The sequence below is a fragment of the Haliotis rufescens genome, unplaced genomic scaffold (genome assembly GCF_023055435.1).
Source record: "Haliotis rufescens isolate VD_foot unplaced genomic scaffold, xgHalRufe1.0.p SCAF_13, whole genome shotgun sequence".
In the NCBI taxonomy this organism is placed as follows: Eukaryota; Metazoa; Mollusca; class Gastropoda; order Lepetellida; family Haliotidae; genus Haliotis; species Haliotis rufescens.
This window is the reverse complement of record NW_025963813.1, coordinates 36,745,031-36,760,648: the sequence shown is the minus strand read 5'-3', so window position 1 is coordinate 36,760,648 and position 15,618 is coordinate 36,745,031. Positions and strand designations below refer to the sequence as shown.

The window sequence follows — 15,618 nt, the reverse complement described above, 5'->3', positions numbered from 1 at the left end:
CGTCTTTGATTTGACGCAGATGAAGACGTGGGATCGTGTTTCCCAATAATGTCGCCGCATCAACGTCAACTCGAGCCATGTGCAGCAGCGCCGCTTTCATCAGTGACCAGATCGAGGCTAGGCGGTGACAGGCAATATAAGCGTTGGTGAGAATATTGAATAACTATCCTGAGTCAAAGACGACTTGGAAAAGACGTACAGGAACTTGCCCATTGTGTCAGTCAACACTGTCAGAGTACTCGGGTACGCTGACACACCAGAACAACCTTGTCACAGTCGTGTGACCATAGGGCACTCAAGTAATAATAATAATAATAATAAGAAGAAGAAGAAGAAGAAGAAGAAGAAGAAACCTATGATTGTGGGTTCGAATCCCAGTTCGCCCCGATTATGTTTCTAGGTTTGTCAGCACCATACCCGTGCTCGTGGGTTTCACCGAAGTGGTAAACGTCTGAGACCTGCATCACTTCGGGCTTTCCTCCCACATTAAGCTGACACGCTGCGATATAACTGTAATACTGTTAAAAGCGGCGTTAAACCCAACTCAATCGCTCACTCACTTTTGCCTAATAAAGAAGTTTTTTTATCCATAATCGTCCCTGTCATAATCAAACACATCTTTTAAATGCCCATCAAGACTCTAAATTGGTAGTTTGCATGTACAAAACGGATACGATTGTCCAGGACAACGGCTAAGTGTATATTCCAGGTCGGGTTATCAACTCCCTGGGGATTATACATCACCACCGCCGCCCGGAGAAGCGCGAGTGTTCACTCACACTCATATAAATGCTCATATCACGCCAGGCTTGCTTGTCCGTATAATCTAGTTTGTTGTCGTTATCAAATGAGGTGCAGATATGCCATAGTCACGGTGCAAGCCTATCAGTGCCTGAGTGATTTGGCTACTCAACGTAAACATCAGGCTAGTTACTGAAAGCTGCCATGACGAAACCGGGGACACCGCGGGCGTTGGTGTTGATCCCCCAGGGGGGCAGGCTTGGGGCAGGGGGAAGGTTAGACTAACATTTAGTCTCTGAAATCTTATATTACACAATATCCTTCTTGACTCTAAAAATAAAAAAAATAGCTTGAGCTGGCTAGTCTTGCTTTATATGCATTTCTAGATTATTATTTTTTTCATAAAAAAATTATATTCCACGGTCATGGTGCATGAGTAGGGGAAGGTGAGAGTCGTTGATGACGACGTGAAACAAGGAGGGCGGCCACAATGTGCTGCATCACCGTGTTGTCAGGTCATGTGGTGGGGTCAGGTTACAGGGAGAATGTTGCAGTTGTCAGAATCACGAAAGCGTGGCCTGCTTTACAAGCTTGAGGTCTCGTATTTCCTGGCACTAAAACCTGTTCCACAAATTTTTAGCGTACTACGCGAAAGCATTGGGGTTAGGACCGACCGACCTGTCGTGTAGGCTACAATGACCTGTCGTGTAGGCTACTATGACATGCCATGTAGGCTACTGTGACCTGTCGTCTTGGCTACTGTGACCTGTCGTGTAGGCTACTATAATCTGTCGTGTAGGCTACTATAATCTGTCGTGTAGGCTACTGTGACCTGTCGTGTGGGCTATTATGATCTGTCGTGTAGGCTACTATGATCTGTCGTGTACGCTACTATGATCTGTCGTGTAGGCTAATATGACCTGTCGTGTGGGCTACTATGATCTGTCGTGTAGGCTACTATGATCTGTCGTGTAGGCTACTATTATCTGTCGTATGGGCTACTGTAACCTGTCGTGTAGGCTACTTTAACCTATCGTGTAGGCTACTATGATCTGTCGTGTAGGCTTCCATAACCTGTCTTGTGGGCTACTATGATCTGTCGTGTAGGCTACTATGATCTGTCGTGTAGGCTACTATGACCTGTCGTGTAGGCTAATATGATCTGTCGTGTAGGCTACTATGACCTGTCGTGTAGGCTACTATTACATGCCGTGTAGGCTACTGTGACCTGTCGTGTAGGCAACTATGATCTGTCGTGTAGGCTACCTATTTGATGACATATTGTGCGAGGTGGCCAGGTGGTTAACTACACATCTCGATGGCATGGTACTTGGGAAGATAACCTATAATATAAGAAAATAATATTTTTTCCTGGGTTGATAGTACCCTGTGGAGATATAACTTTCTTATCTCGTACTGATTCCATGAAGATATATGGCATCAGGTGCGTATGGTAGCGTCCATGCATGTACTTACAACGTCGCACACCGTCGCTGACGACGCCGCACCTCAATATACAGGCACGTTAACACACATACCCAGGGCGAGTATGGTCGCCTCATCAAAGCGGACGCCAGACAGTCAAGGGAATCAGGTGCTCTCTATCTTTATACGTCGTCGTTGTCCGGGATATAAGGAAACCCATCCTCCCCCAGGTGCTCGATCCCGGGTTGCTGCGTGAACCCACCACGACGTCTTTTGTCGGGCAGGGAGCACACGTGCATTGGATGACCGCCATCATCCTGCGCCCTGGTTCTGTGGATTGGGTACATCCTCTGTACCATTTGATACACTGATTGTGTACCACTGAAGTATCTGATACACTGATCGTGTACCACTGAAGTATCTAATACACTGCTTGTGTACCACTTAAGTATCTGATACACTGATTGTGTACCACTGAAGTATCTGATACACTGCTTGTGTACCACTGAAGTATCTGATACACTGATAGTGTACCACTGAAGTATCTTGTACACTGATCGTGTACCACTGAAGTATCTGATACACTGCTTGTGTACCACTGAAGTATCTAGTACACTGATTGTGTACCACTGAAGTATCTGGTACACTGATTATGTACCACTGAAGTATCTGGTACACTGATCGTGCACCACAAAAATCAAGGCGTAACACACTGAAAGGGACTGTTAATAATGATCAACTCTCAACATGTCTCAATATCTTGCACGTGCTTACTATTCAAACTGGGCAACACATGGAACCACATTGACATTCACATTTGAGTTGGACGGATACACCTTGTACAGATGCTCTACACATGTGTTGTACAGATGTTGGGTACATGTTGTACAGATGTTGGGTACATGTTGTACAGGTGTTGGGTACATGTTGTACAGGTGTTGAGTACATGTTGTACCGGTACTGAGTACATGTTGTACAGATATTTGTTACATGTTGAACAGATGTTGGGTACATGTTGTACAGATGTTAGGTACGTGTTGTACAGATGTTGGGTACATGTTGTACAGATGTTGGGTACATGTTGTACAGATGTGTTGTGTACATGTTGTACAGGTGTGTTGGGTACATGTTGTACAGATGATGGGTACATGTTGTACAGATGTTGGGTACATGTTGTACAGATGTGTTGGGTACATGTTGTACAGATGATGGGTACATGTTGTACAGATGTTGGGTACATGTTGTACAGATGTTGGGTACATGTTGTACAGATGTGTTGAGTACATGTTGTACAGATGTTGGGTACATGTTGTACAGATGTTGGGTACATGTTGTACAGATGTGTTGAGTACATGTTGTACAGATGTTGCGTACATGTTGTACAGATGTTGGGTACATGTTGTACAGATGTTGAGTACATGTTCTACAAATGTTGGGTACATTTGTACAGATGTTGGGTACATGTTGTACAGATGTTGGGTACATGTTGTACAGATGTTGGGTACATGTTGTACAGATGTGTTGGGTACATGTTGTACAGATGTTGGGTACATGTTGTACAGATGTGTTGAGTACATGTTGTACAGATGTTGCGTACATGTTGTACAGATGTTGGGTACATGTTGTACAGATGTTGAGTACATGTTCTACAAATGTTGGGTACATTTGTACAGATGTCGGGTACATGTTGTACAGATGTCGGGTACATGTTGTACAGATGTTGGGTACATGTTGTACAGATGTGTTGGGTACATGTTGTACAGATGTGTTGAGTACATGTTGTACAGATGTTGGGTACATGTTGTACAGATGTTGGGTACATGTTGTACAGATGTGTTGAGTACATGTTGTACAGATGTTGAGTACATGTTGTACAGATGTTGGGTACATGTTGTACAGATGTTGAGTACATGTTGTACAGATGTTGGGTACATGTTGTACAGATGTTGGGTACATGTTGTACAGATGTGTTGAGTACATGTTGTACAGAGTTTGGGTACATGTTGTACAGATGTTGAGTACATGTGGTACAGATGTTGGGTACATGTTGTACAGATGTTGGGTACATGTTGTACAGATGTTGGGTACATGTTGTACAGATGATGGGTACATGTTGTACAGATGTTGAGTACATGTTGTACAGATGTGTTGGGTACATGTTGTACAGATGTTGGGTACATGTTGTACAGATGTGTTGGGTACATGTTGTACAGATGTGTTCGACACTTCCAGGCACCTCAGCTGGAGACACTCGCTTATTTCAGGAGCCAATTTGTGGAAACGACCATGTTGAAATGTGTTAAAGAATTCACACTCATCCATATCCATTATCGTGCTTACTCAATCACTCCGCACGGGAATAATGTGTAAACACGGCGGGGGTTTCAAACAAAAACAGTGCAATTAAAGGAACCCAAAACGCCGAGCTAATCTTGAAGAGAATCGCGGGTATGAAAAGAAAGGCAGAATCTGAACAAGAAGATGCGCGTAATGTTTTCGTAGAGGGAAGATGCAATCTTCACGTCAGCCACTGGCAGGCTGATTGCAATTAGCAGGTGTGGCTAATTAGTTGTGATATTTCCGAAATACTGGTCCAACTTCTGTGGCCCACCTCTACATCCACAGATATAATATGCCCTTGAAATGTTTAAACCTCATCCACTGTGTTTGTTTCTGTTTCAAAAAGCTGTTATGGGTAAACGATGTCATCGCTGAAATGTCACGTTAATCACTGCTGAATTTATTTCGTACTGGTCCAGTGATGTGATTTTATGATAAAGCGTCATCTACTTATTGTTTCTCACAGAGAGGAAAAAGTATGAATACATTTTATTTCTTATAAAAATAAAGTTAAAAAGGATGTCCGGTTTTTATTCTTTTTCAAAACATTTATTGAATATATTTTTAACGAAATTATTATAAATCACCCGTGACTAATATGGACCCGGAGACGGGTATCCCTCTATGAGGGATAGAGGGGAGGTGTCGTTTTGTCAGGGTAACGACTGACCCGCTGGGACGAGCCCGCCCCCACAAGGGTGAACAAGAGGACAAACAATGGAGCCTGCAGTTATAACAAACACGTGACAGTAATATCACAAGTGTACATTGTGTCAGCACGTGCCATCGCTACCATACCAGTCATCACAATAATGATGGACCCTGTGCTAAGTATATAAAAACAACACGAGTAAGTTACGACCCGACTTCGACAGTTAACTATAAACCACAAAGGCTTCCGTAAACAGGGGCTTGTTTCCTCAGCCTGCCGCAACAGTTTCCGGTAATAGCCAATGATACGACCGTAATACGAGCGGACCTCAGAGAAGACAACAACGCGCGGACGTGAAAGGGAACAACCACATTAATGACTCAATTAATGCGGCCAGGCGTCTATGTGTCATGTTTAAGATTTACTACGATGCATTAAACTAGCTCACACGACAGTTTAAAGGACGGTTTGGAATTGAATAGAGACACTAAGTAATCTAAAACCGTGCGTTTGTTGGAAAAAAAAAATTAATGTAAAGAATTTAAAGATCTTAAATAAAATTATATAGCTGAGATAATCTGCTTTGATTTGAAGAATGACACTTTCCATATGTCATGTGTTTAGCACAGGACGGGGATCAGTGCATATATGGAAACACACAGAGGCTTTGTGCACACGTGATCCCATCTCCACTTGAAGGAACCCTTCAAATTACCATAAAGGGCAACAAAATAGTGCTAATGTATGGGACCGACGTTTGATAATTTAGCGTGGCACGTTCTTTTTGAGACACACTATTTCCTTTGTCATTTCTTTAAAAACAAAATAAATTTCTATGAAAGGAGCCAAAGATCGTTTAAAAAAATGCTGGAAAACATTTCGGTCTGGGGTCCCAGAGTATAATCGTTCACTGGACATGTCCAGAATAAAAGTGCATTGTGCTTCCTCCCAAAAGTGTATGGATCGTCTTTCAGAGTGAGTATGGTTTTACGCCGTTTTAGCACTATTCCAGCAATATCTAGGCGGGGACACAAGAAATGCGCTTTTCACAATTAGACCAATGTGAGGAATCGAACCCTCGTCTTCGGTATGACGAGCGAACGCTATAACCACAAGGCTACCCCGCCGCCCCTTGTCTTTCAATGAGTGAGTTAAAATTTAACGTCGCATCGGCTTATTTAGCGACAAGCAAAATTAGAAAAAAATGATTGTGTCTCAAAGTATCGCAATGCATTCATTGACATCAACTGCAAGAATGTGTTTGGATCCAAGCCTGGAATCACTCAGCCATGAGTCTAAAGAAACATGAATGTTTGTGAAGACGCCACCGATTTACCTTACTAACCCTTTAGCCGTCGACTATCGTTGACCGTCCACTCATCAGATTTCTGTATGACACTATATCCTCGATATGATTCTGTATATCACGCATTGTTCCGACTGTTGTTCCACAGCTTCCACTGCATTATGGGTATTGCGGGTGGATGAGGTCCCTGTTCTCCGTATTATCGTAAGATGCCACCAGAATGGGGATCGCGTGGTCACAGCGACTGCTGATGGTGGCTATTACGTCATGGTCATCACCTATGATTACCCGCTTCACTTTGTACGGCCTGGCTGACGTAGTGTGTCATCGTACCCGTGTCTCGTTTTACAACATGTAAGCGGTTACCAGGGTACTGCATGGCTGTGATGTACACAGTACACTATTTACCTTAGTTTCCCTTCTCGTGCCCCGCCGCGGCACCGCATCAGCCTCACCATCGTCCATCTGAACACCGACGACGGTGTGTATGTTGACACAGTTAAGTACAGTCAATGGCGGATGTTTACCTACGGTTTATTTGTTATGGATCCCCGGATTTACACTCATGTATTTATCGTGCCCGGCACTTAGGACTCCCCGAAGAGTCGGCTCAATGGATTAAATTATGTCTAAACGTATGCATTTAGCGTAGTATCACCCATATGGCTGTCATGTATAGATATAGATAAGGGTCTGTTGATGAGAGGTATGAATGTAAGGTATGTTGACTGTTTTAGAAATGACGAAAATAGATAGATCTTCTGTCATAGCAGGCGAGGGAGTCATCATCAGTGACATCTGATGACGTTATGAATAATATTTAGAATAGTTGCAATGCAATTTGTGCATTATACTGATGGAAACAAATAAGGGAACAGTGCAAGTACAGGTTTTCCTTTATTCTGAGGTTTCTTCGGAAGTGTTGTATTGCATTGTGGGTTAAAATATTGTAATAAATAAAGGAACATTGGGATGAAGTGATGTTGCCTTATTTGTTTCCCCCAGTATAAGAGTTAGTATGAACACTAAGAGTGAGTGAGTGAGTTGGGTTTAACGCCGCTTTTAACAGTATTCCAGTTATTTCTAAAAATAAAAAAAATCCCCTATGCTTCTTGACTCTAAAAAAAATATAAAAATTCCCTATGCTGATTTCAGAATAGAGCTAGCTTGAGCTGGCTAGACTTGCTTTTGTATGCATTTCTAGATTTATTTATTTTTCATAAAATAAATATATTCCACGGTCATGGTGCAGGACTACAGTTCAACCAAAGGTGCGAAGTACCAACATCGATCAGCGGTCAGGCGATAGTGAGTCTTTCGGCCACACGTGCAGCCATTGTGGCCAGGTATTTTCCCTGTCGTGGAACTGTTTTGATACAGGAATATGTTATTAGAGAAACACATTTTTTTAAGCAGGTGCCCCTCTCAGTAAAACTGGGACACTTATATATACGATTACACTGAACCCCGGTGTACCTGAAGCACAGGCTTCACACAGGGCTGTTGACATTGACAGATAGGGTACAGTGGGCTCCTCACCCTATGGACGCTGTAAGGAGTAAGCTGTGGGGAGATTGGAATAGTGTTGAGGTTATTGCCCCGACTAAAGTCTAAACACACGTCAACTCAACTGGATATTTACAGCTGAGATATTGGCAGTGGGATTTACAAGGAGTGGCGTCTGTCTATATATATCACCTATTCGTCGACGCGCGTACCAGCCTTGATTACAGGTGGGCATGTCACCAGGTGTACCGTTATTTCTCCCAGATGTTTCACATTACCAACACATGGGCCCAGTCTGAGCTTCTATCGCCGTTATCGTGTCTGGTACATGTAACTTGTTTATTGAAGAATAACATAACTTTCTTGACCCATACCCTTTAACTCGATAGGCGGTAATAACCTGCATCGTCACCTCGATAAGCCGCGCAGTTCCATTACCACTACCATCCGGATAAAAGAGTTTCCAGACGATTGTCCCTGAGCAGACTGACATTTGTCCCAAAATAAAGTTATCTTATTTAAAAAAGAATTTGCACAAAATATAATCCAAGATCGAGCCCGGGGCAGTACTTAATTTCAGGCTTCTGCAGACCGCTTCAGAATTGGAGGGGCCACTGCTCAATTTGCAAATACAGTTAAATACATTTTACTAGAACAGTATCTACTAGTGTGTTTTATCATCCCAAACTGGCTCCCACAGGAGATATCGCTTGGGTGAGATCAAGCGGTATCCACACTGTAGATATCGCTCCAATGAAATTGCATCACAATGCTTTGGAGACCATTGTGACGTCATTGTTACCATGACGTCACAATCAAATGACATCACTAATGGCTCTGCTACTGAAGCTGTTAGTAGTACTTTTTACACTTAAGACACTGCTAATCACTGTCTACAAACTGAAAAAGTTGGAAGAATGTTTTGGATGATAAATAAAATCTCACCCTCGTGTCTTTTGATATCAAATATATCAACACTCGTTGATATATTTGATATCAAAAGACACGAGGGTGAGATTCTCTATTTCACTATGGATAAGAATTGACAAACAAATGTTTAATACTCGACGTGATATGTATGTAGGCAATAGATAAATATATTCCTCCAGTGAGATAATTATTTTGCAATAAGTGCAAAAGTGATCCATTTGAACACATCATAATGAAAGTTTAGAAATACTCTAAACTAGGTCATTAACTGATAGGTGGCGATTTTAATAGTTGTACAGGATGGAAATATGAAGGTCAAGATGATAATGTTATTCATTTGATGTTTGTGTGTTTGTTGTTTAACGCCGCACCAGAGACCATATACCGATATATATATATCGGTATATGGTCTCTGGCCGCACTAAGCAATATTCCAGCTATATGACAGCGGTCTGTAAAATAATCGAGTCTGGACCAGACAATCCAGTGATTGACATCATGAGCAACGATCCACGCAATTGGGATCGATGACATGTATCAACCAAGTCAGCCTGCCTGACCACCCGATCCCGTTAGTCGCCTTTTACGACAAGCATAGTCGCCTTTAACGGCAAGCATGGGTTGCTGAAGACCTATTCTACCCCGGAATCTTCACGGGTCTGTTTATTCATATACCTGATCTTCCGACGGGCATACCCTCAAATATTCAAATGCCAAGACAAAGTGGGGACTCAAAGATTAATAATCATTGAAAATGTCTACTCGACCGGGCTACTTCGTGAAAACTCATTATTCTTAATGGATGAAATATCGGTGTCGTGCTTGGAAGTTTTACATGTCACACCTGGCCAAAGTGTAGTAGACTATGTACTCGTATCTGAACGTGTCTACCTGGTGTTCCCTATTTCAACGTTAAACCACTGAACTTTCAATCTGATCATTGTCAACTTTGTCAGCAAGAACCAATGTCCACTGCCACTTAAACAAATTTCTCCAGGAATCAACAAAATTAATAATTGAAGAAACACTATTGTATTCACTGAGCCTTTTTAAAAAGAGGAGAAGGCATAGTAACAGTGAATTGGCTCTAACTATGTCCCTATCAAGCACACTTCACTAGTTTTTCACACATTTTGAAATATTGATACATAATAACGATAAAATAATAACGATAAAAATGAACATAAAATCCCTGGTATGATAAGGAGTGTAAGGCTGCTAAAGGAAATATGGAGTCATCTTGTGCTACCTTTACTAAGACCACCAGTGATCTTGACAAGCACATTGCATTTTTGGCTACAAAGTGCTACAAAAGAGCAATACGAAGAAAAAGTCGCATTTACAAAATGGATCAGTTACGTAAACTAGAATTATTATCTCAGTCTGATCCACGTAAATTGTGGAAACATCTGGAACAAGTAAAGAAGACACAACCGTTAAATCTTGAACAGCCAACACTAAATGAAACCTTTAATCATTTCAAAACAATACCACATATAAAACTTACCCATCATGCCTTACTTACACTATAAACACTGATAAAGAAAATATTAGTACGCTTCTTATCCCATCTCAGCTGAAGAAATTATTGTAAGTAGCAAAGAACTAAAACAACACCAGACTACAGGTGAAAAAACCATTACGAATGAATTTATTAAAAAGCTATAGTTTATCCTACCATTGATCACCTAGTAAAGCTAGTTTGAGGACCTACTGACTGTGGTCACTTCCCACAAGATTGGGCAACATCTGTCATCCACCCATTACATAAGAAGGGCAATAAAACTGACCCCACCAACAATACAGGTATTGTCATTTGCAACTGCTTGGGTGAACTTTTCTGTAAACTACTCAATGAATGAATAATTAAACACCGTGAAAAACAATACAATATTTAAGTGATCTAACCTCTATCTCAGTAATTAAGGACGTACAACAATTTATACATATGTTCATCTCATCTCTTTAAGATAAACCATATAAATTAAATTCAAGATACAAACAAAACACAGATAAAATTTAAATCAGAAATTAAAATTGACCATATTTACAACACTGCAAGATAAAAAAACCCCACCGTACCTCACTAAGCTAGGAGGGATCACAGATTACAAATTGAACTGGGTAGAAGAACACGATCACCTACACATTGGGAAGAACGTCTCTGTGATCACTGCACAGTCCTTGAAGAAGAAGAACACTATTTGATGTCTTGTAGTAGATTTTAAGATGTAAGGCATTCCCTATTTAACTCTTTAGCCCAAGAAAATAATTATTTCGAAAGCCTTAACATCACAGAATTATGTAGCCTACTTTTGTTCAAATAATGAACCGGGTGATATAGTAATGAACAGATATCATACCTACAACTTTAAACAAATCTGAAATACTTTTAGACAATCCTAGATCATTACAAAACATTTTGTATTTGTATTTTGTATTGTTATCCTGACTTATTATGCATCTGTTTTTATAGTTTATATAATATTGTCACTGTTTGCGCAATAAAATATCTTGTATCTTGTATTTTATTTAGTTCTTATTCCCTTTATTTACTGCACATACATGTGTTTGATGTTTGTAGGAAAAATAGCTCTAAATTGCTACTGTTGTATTTTTTGCCCTTTAACCGACGTTAAATAAATATTCTTGTATCATGTTAGACTAACACTTAGTTTTTGAAAACATATCTGTAAAATAATTGTAATTTGTTTTTCAAAAGAAGCTTTCCTTTCCTGTTGTTTTCATATGTGGAATCAAGGAAACTATACATACAATATTTCAACATTCCTGGCACAGAACCAGTATCTTGTAGGCAAGAACTGAGGCAATCTCAACTTGCCAAATCATTCTAGACTTGAGTTGGACTCCTTTTTAAATTTATTCTCTGGGGTGTTGGAGACCGACAAGTAACCGAGTATCACTGCGTTTTTAAATAGTCCAGATTAACGATTGCGACGCAATGACGCTTACATTCCGAACGTGATATTAAAATACCTAACGCAAATATGATAACAGATAGTTTACAAAGTTCAGAATAAATGCCTAAAACGTGCGCAATAGAGGCTGTGAATATGAACACACCCCTCCTTAGAACAATATCGGAATTGAAATATTGAATATCCTTAGTTATTATAGAATATCTGGTATTTTCGCATGAGGAACAAGAGAATAGATGCACGCATTGTCGGTGGGACTCCTCTTAAAGCACGACTGTCACCGGATCCTGAGATGGAACAGACATGCGCAGTGTGGCATGGTGTGATCACACACTGCAGGCTCGCAATGCACAAGTTTCTATCTCCTCTGCGTTGCTTCCCTCTCTGCCTCTGCCATGACATATAATCCCCCACAAAGATGTTTTTTGATGAGATTACAGTGATAAGGAAGCTGAGACGAAACACGAGCCTCTTGCTGCCGAGTCCGAGGGGGGGGGGGGGGGGACTTGGCCGTGCCCGTTCCTCTATTTATATCCCGACTTGACTGAACGGTCTTCCAGACGGCAGCCCGGAAAAGGAGAGTGTTACGCCCGTGCCAGCGACCACCTCATCCGTGACCATGAGAGTCGGGATGCCTAATTGGCTGTCGTGGTTATGATGAGGTATGAACGCACACGATGTTCTCAGTCACAAATAAAACCCGAAAACTTGCCCCATATATCTACGAATATGACCCGTGTTATAAGGTATTTTTTTAGCTGCAAAAGTCATTTTCTATTTAATCTAGTGAGTGAGTGAGTTGGGTTTAACGCCGCTTTTAACAGTATTCCAGTTATATCACGGCGTGTCAGCTTAATGTGGGAGGAAAGCCCGAAGTGATGCAGGTCGAAGACGTTTACCACTTCGGTGAAACCCACGAGCACGGTTATGGTGCTGACAAACCTAGAAACATAAACGGGGCGAACTGGGATTCGAACCCACAATCATAGGTTTCTGGCGTGCCCAAGGGACGCAACTCTGCACAGCGAATTAAACACTTTCACCACTTGGTCAAGCTGACCACGTTATAGAAGGACAATTGGTAGGCAGGATCCACTGATATACGGGAAGAGCAAGCAAGCAGGAGTGAGTGAGTGAGTAGGGTTTTACGCCGCTTTTGGCAATATTCCATAATACCACAGCGCGGAACATCGGAAAGAGCTTTCAAACAAGCATTTGTCACAGAGTGACGAAATATCCCCCGCCATATACACCATAGTACCAAATATGAAGACAATCCAGCGATTAGTTCTTGAGATATTGTGGCAACACCGTTTTCCAACTCCAAAAACAGATTTGCCTGCTGTGACCTTGAAAATGGGGTCAAGGTCACCAAATCTGACAGGTGTATGCGGTGTCTGTATATACACTATAGTTCCAAATATGAAGACAATCCAGCGATTAGTTCTTGAGATATCGCGGCAACACCGTTTTCTAACTCCAAAAGCAGATTTGCCTGCTGTGACCTTGAAAATGGGGTCAAGGTCACCAAAACCGACTGGTGTCTGCGGTGTCTGTATATACACCATAGTTCCAAATATGAAGACAATCGAGAGGTTTAGTTCTTGAGATTTCGCGGCAACACCGTTTTCCAACTCTAAAAGCAGATTTGTCTGCTGTGACCTTGAAAATGGGATCAAGGTCACCAAAACCGACTGGTGTCTGCGGAGTCTGTATATACACCATAGTTCCAAATATGAAGACAATCCAGTGTTTAGTTCTTGAGATATCGCGGCAACACTGTTTTCCAACTCCAAAAGCAGATATGCCTGCTGTGACCTTTAAAATGGGGTCAAGGTCACCAAAACTGACTGGTGTCTGCGGAGTCTGTATATACACCATAGTTCCAAATATGAAGACAATCCAGTGTTTAGTTCTTGAGATATCGCGGCAACAAACAGGTAGGACGTACGGACGGACGGACGGACGTACGGACGGACGGACGGACGTACGGACGGTCGTGAATACTATATCCCCCGCTTCTCGCTTTCGCGCGGCGGGGGATAATTATACCCATGTGGGGAATCGAACTCGGGTCTTCGGCATGACGATTTAAGACGGGGTGACGTCATGTAGAAAGACAGATTGACGCCCCGAATATAAACAGATTGACGCCGGGATATAGACAGATTGACGCCGGGATATAGACACATGACGCCGGGAGATAGACAGATTGACGCCATGAATATAGACAGATTGACGCCGGGATATAGACAGTTTGACGCCATGAATATAGACAGATTGACGCCGGGAGATAGACAGATTGACGCCATGAATATAGACAGATAGACGCCGGGAGATAGACAGATTGACGCCACGAATATAGATAGATTGACGCCGGGATATAGACAGATTGACGCCGGGAAATAGACAGATTGACGCCGGGAGATAGACAGACTGATTGTCGCCACGAATATAGACAGATTGACGCCGGGAAATAGACAGATTGACGCCGGGAGATAGACAGACTGATTGTCGCCACGAATATAGACAGATTGACGCCGGGAGATAGACAGATTGACGCCGGGAGATAGACAGATTGACGCCGGGAGATAGACATATTGATGCCGGGATATAGACAGATTGACGCCGGGAGATAGACAGATTGACGTCCAACTGAGTTTGGTCCCTACATTTACTTCAGTGCGAGAACATTATTGAAAACATCCCACCACGTGTCCAAACACCAATCCGTGATTATTTATATTTCTCTCAACATATGAAATATTGATACCCAAGTCGTTGTTTATTATCAATAACGAGCCTGCATATGCCCCCGTCACTGGTTCATCTCCCGAGCTCCTCAACTAATTATGTAATACCGTGATATGGAATACATGATGCACAGGTCGTCCCTCATCACCCGGATGCAGTATGAAGTCATTACAGCTTGGCTGAAGTCCACAATGAAACACGTCAACTTTCGACATATCTTTCGTCAAAGTTTTACAACTTTTCGATCCGTAAAGATTCGGGTTAGAATTGGTCTCCAGCAACCCATGCTTGTCGTAAGAGGCGACTAACGGGATCGGGTCGTCAGACTCGCTGACTTGGTCGATGCATGTCATCGTATCCCAATTGCGTATCGATGCTCATGATGCCAATCACTGGGTTGTCTGGTCCAGACTCGATTATTTACAACCCGCCGTCATACAGCTGGATTATTGCTGAGTGCGGCGTTAAACAACAAACAAACAAATACATATGCAACTTGTCACCTCGGTAGTCAGCAACTCACGTAAAGAATCTCCCTGATAATGTATCTAGGTACCCAGCATCATTCCCGTTCCTTATAGGTTTCACCAAAGCGGTAAACGTCAAAGACCTGCGTCACTTCCGGGGTTCCGAAACATTAAGCTGTCACGTGATGTTACTGGGACACTGTTCAATGCGCGTTGAACCCATTCCACTCACTGTAATATTTATTCATTGAAATACTGTGATAATGTGGTTCTCAGCCAACCCATTCACGGACAGACCCCGACTCCTTCTCCAGCTGTGAGAAATGAATGGATCGGTTTCTTGTTTGCTTCTTCAACAAACCACACGAAATAGACAAACGCTTGCGCTGTCAATTTGCCAGCCATGGCCGCATGACGGCACTAGTCGGGACTGAGTCAGCACGTGATGCACGTGCAGCTAACGCTGGGTATTAACGGCGGTATTGGCGGTTAGCGCTTGTTTACCTTCTACACGATTTGTTTGTATTCTTGTCAGTAACTGATCACTAAGTCATCGTC

General features: G+C 42.2%; 1 protein-coding gene across 11 annotated transcripts in view; it reads right to left on the bottom strand.

The window, feature by feature from the left end:
* The window catches only part of LOC124152559 (multiple epidermal growth factor-like domains protein 6), a 317,625-nt gene that overhangs the window by 263,641 nt on the left and 38,366 nt on the right, over positions 1-15,618 (bottom strand). The window lies entirely within an intron of this gene.